This window comes from Arachis ipaensis, chromosome B07, assembly GCF_000816755.2.
Source record: "Arachis ipaensis cultivar K30076 chromosome B07, Araip1.1, whole genome shotgun sequence".
Classification (NCBI taxonomy): Eukaryota; Viridiplantae; Streptophyta; class Magnoliopsida; order Fabales; family Fabaceae; genus Arachis; species Arachis ipaensis.
Genome location: NC_029791.2, coordinates 47,446,248 through 47,449,501, shown reverse-complemented (window position 1 = coordinate 47,449,501; position 3,254 = coordinate 47,446,248).

The following is a 3,254-nucleotide window of genomic DNA, read 5'->3' as shown; positions in this document are numbered from 1 at the left end:
CTGGTCACAGCACCAGTCATTTCTGCACCAGACTGGACATTACCATTTGAGCTAATGTGTGATGCCAGTGATCACGCCATTGGTGCAGTACTGGGACAGAGGCATGACAAGCTTCTGTACGTCATTTATTATGCTAGTCGCGTTTTAAATAATGCTCAGAAAAATTACACAACCACAGAAAAGGAATTACTTGCAGTGGTTTATGCCATTGACAAGTTCAGATCATACTTAGTAGGATCAAAAGTGATTGTGTATACTGACCATGCTGCTCTTAAATATCTACTCACAAAGCAGGATTCAAAACCCAGGCTTATCAGATGGGTGTTGCTTCTGCAAGAGTTTGATATAGAAATAAGAGACAGAAAAGGGATAGAGAACCAAGTGGCTGATCATCTATCCCGGATAGAGCCAGTAGAAGGGACGCCCCTCCCCTCTATTGAAATCTCTGAAACTTTTCTGGATGAGCATTTATTCGCCATTCAGGAAACCCCATGGTTTGCCGATATTGCAAACTATAAAGCTGCAAGGTTCATACCCAAGGAGTACAACAGTATATAAAAGAAGAAATTAATCACTGATGCAAAGTACTACTTGTGGGATGAACCTTATCTCTTTAAGAGATGTGCAGACGGAATAATCCGTAGGTGTGTGCCTAAAGAAGAAGCACAGAGGATCCTATGGCACTGCCATGGATCTCAATATGGAGGCCATTTCGGAGGTGAGCGGACAGCCACCAAGGTCCTCCAATGTGGCTTCTATTGGCCCACACTCTATAGATATTCCCGAGAGTTCATACGTAACTGTGACAGTTGCCAAAGAGCTGGTAATCTGCCTCATGGTTACGCCATGCCTCAACAAGGAATCTTGGAGATTGAGTTGTTTGACGTATGGGGAATTGACTTCATGGGACCTTTCCCACCATCATACTCAAACACTTATATTCTGGTGGCAGTTGACTATGTATCGAAATGGGTTGAGGCCATTGCCACACCCAACAATGATACTAAAACAGTGCTGAAGTTCCTCCAGAAACATATCTTTAGCAGGTTTGGCGTCCCTAGAGTACTAATTAGTGATGGGGGCACTCACCTCTGCAATAAACAGCTTTACTCTGCCATGGTTCGGTATGGAATTCGCCATAAAGTGGCCACTCCATATCATCCACAAACTAATGGGTAAGCTGAAGTCTCTAACAGAGAATTAAAGAGAATCCTAGAACGGACAGTAAGTACCCGTAGAAAGGATTGGGCACAGAGCTTAGATGATGCTCTGTGGGCTTACAGAACAGCATTCAAGACTCCTATAGGGACCTCTCCATACCAACTTGTGTATGGTAAGGCATGTCACCTGCCCGTGGAACTGGAACATAAAGCCTACTGGGCAACCAGATTCCTAAACTTTGATGCCAAATTAGCAGGAGAAAAAAGATTGCTCCAGCTAAATGAGCTAGAGGAATTCAGATTCACAGCTTTCGAAAATGCCAAGCTTTATAAAGAGAAATAAAAAAAGTGGCATGACAGAAAGCTGTCATCTAGAATCTTTGAGCCAGGACAGAAAGTTCTGCTGTTCAACTCTAGACTCAGGTTATTCCCCGGGAAATTGAAGTCCCGGTGGAGGGGACCATACGTGATTACAAGTGTATCACCATATGGTTATGTGGAGCTTCAAGATACTGATTCTGATAAGAGGTTCATTGTTAATGGACAGAGAATCAAACACTATCTTGAAGGCAACATTGAGCAAGAGTGCTCAAGGCTGAAGCTAGATTAAAAGCTCAGCAAAGTCCAGCTAAAGACACTAAAGAAGCGCTTGCTGGGAGGCAACCCAGCCATGGGGCATCAATCCTCTAAGCATTTTGCCCTATTTCTATTTTTATTTGTTTATATAGAGTTTATTGATAACAAGGTAAATAATCAATTGGATAAGTTCACAAGGTTACAGAAGGAATCTGCACACAAAACAGAGAAAAAGAGCTCACTGGCAAGAAAACGCCAGTAAAAGTGTATTTTGGGCGTTGAACGCCAGTAATGGTAGCAATCTGGGCGTTCGACGCCAGAAATGGGCACCCACTGGGCGTTGAACGCCAGTAATGGCAGCAACTGGGCGTTGAACGCCCAGGAGAGCAGCATTTGGGCGCTGAACGCCCAAAACAGGTAGTGTTTGGGCGTTCAAATGCCAGGAAGGCAGGGAGGAGCCAAATTCATTTTTTTCCACACGTTTTTCCATTCTAATTTCAAATTTTATGTTTCAATGCATGATTTTACATAAACATGTTAAGAACCCTGATTTCTAAAATCCCCAATATATCTTAATCCATAAGCACAAACCCTCTTTGCAAATTCAATCCAACTCTTTTCAAATCTTTTCCAAAAACAAATCTATCTTTTTCACTCTAAAATCTTTTCAACTAATCAATATCTTTTTCAAATCTCCATATTATCTTTTTCAAAATCTAGAGTTATCTTTTTCAAAAATCTATCATATCTTCTCAATTTTTAACTATATCCTCCATCTTATCTTTTTCAAATCAATCTTTTTATCCTATCTTTTCTAATTTTTCGAAACCCACCCCCCATCCCTTTAAATAGGGGTTCGGCCTCCCTCCTCCTTCATCAACAATTGCACCTAGCTCTCCTTCCATCCCTCTCCTTTCTTTTCTTTTGCTTGAGGACAAGCAAACCTCTAAGTTTGGTGTGTTTATCCGAGATCACTAAGATCATGGCTCCTAAAGGAAAACAACCCACTCCAAGAGGCAAGAAAGAGAGCGTTCCAAAACCACTTTGGAATCAAGGGAAGTTCTTATCTAAAGAACATTCAGACCATTATTACAAAATAATGGGTCTGAGATCAGTGATCCCGGAAGTTAGATTCGATCTGAAAGAAGATGAATATCCAGAGATCCAGGAGCAAATTTGAATCAGGAGCTAGGAAGTCCTAGCTAATCCTGAAACGACAGTGGGAAGGAACATGGTCCAGGAGTTCTATGCTAATATGTGGCAAACTGACAAGCAGAAACTATCTGGGACTGCTCTCTATGACTATTGGACCATGGTCAGAGGAAAAATTGTTCATACCCACCCTGACAGGATCAGGGAGATCTTAAAGCTACCTCAGCTGAAAGATGATCCAGACTCCTTCAACAGGAGAATGATGAGAGCAGACAAGGGCCTGGATAAGATTCTAGAGGACATATGTATCCCTGGAGCCAGGTGGACCACCAACACAAAGGGTGTCCCAAATCAACTCAAGAGAGA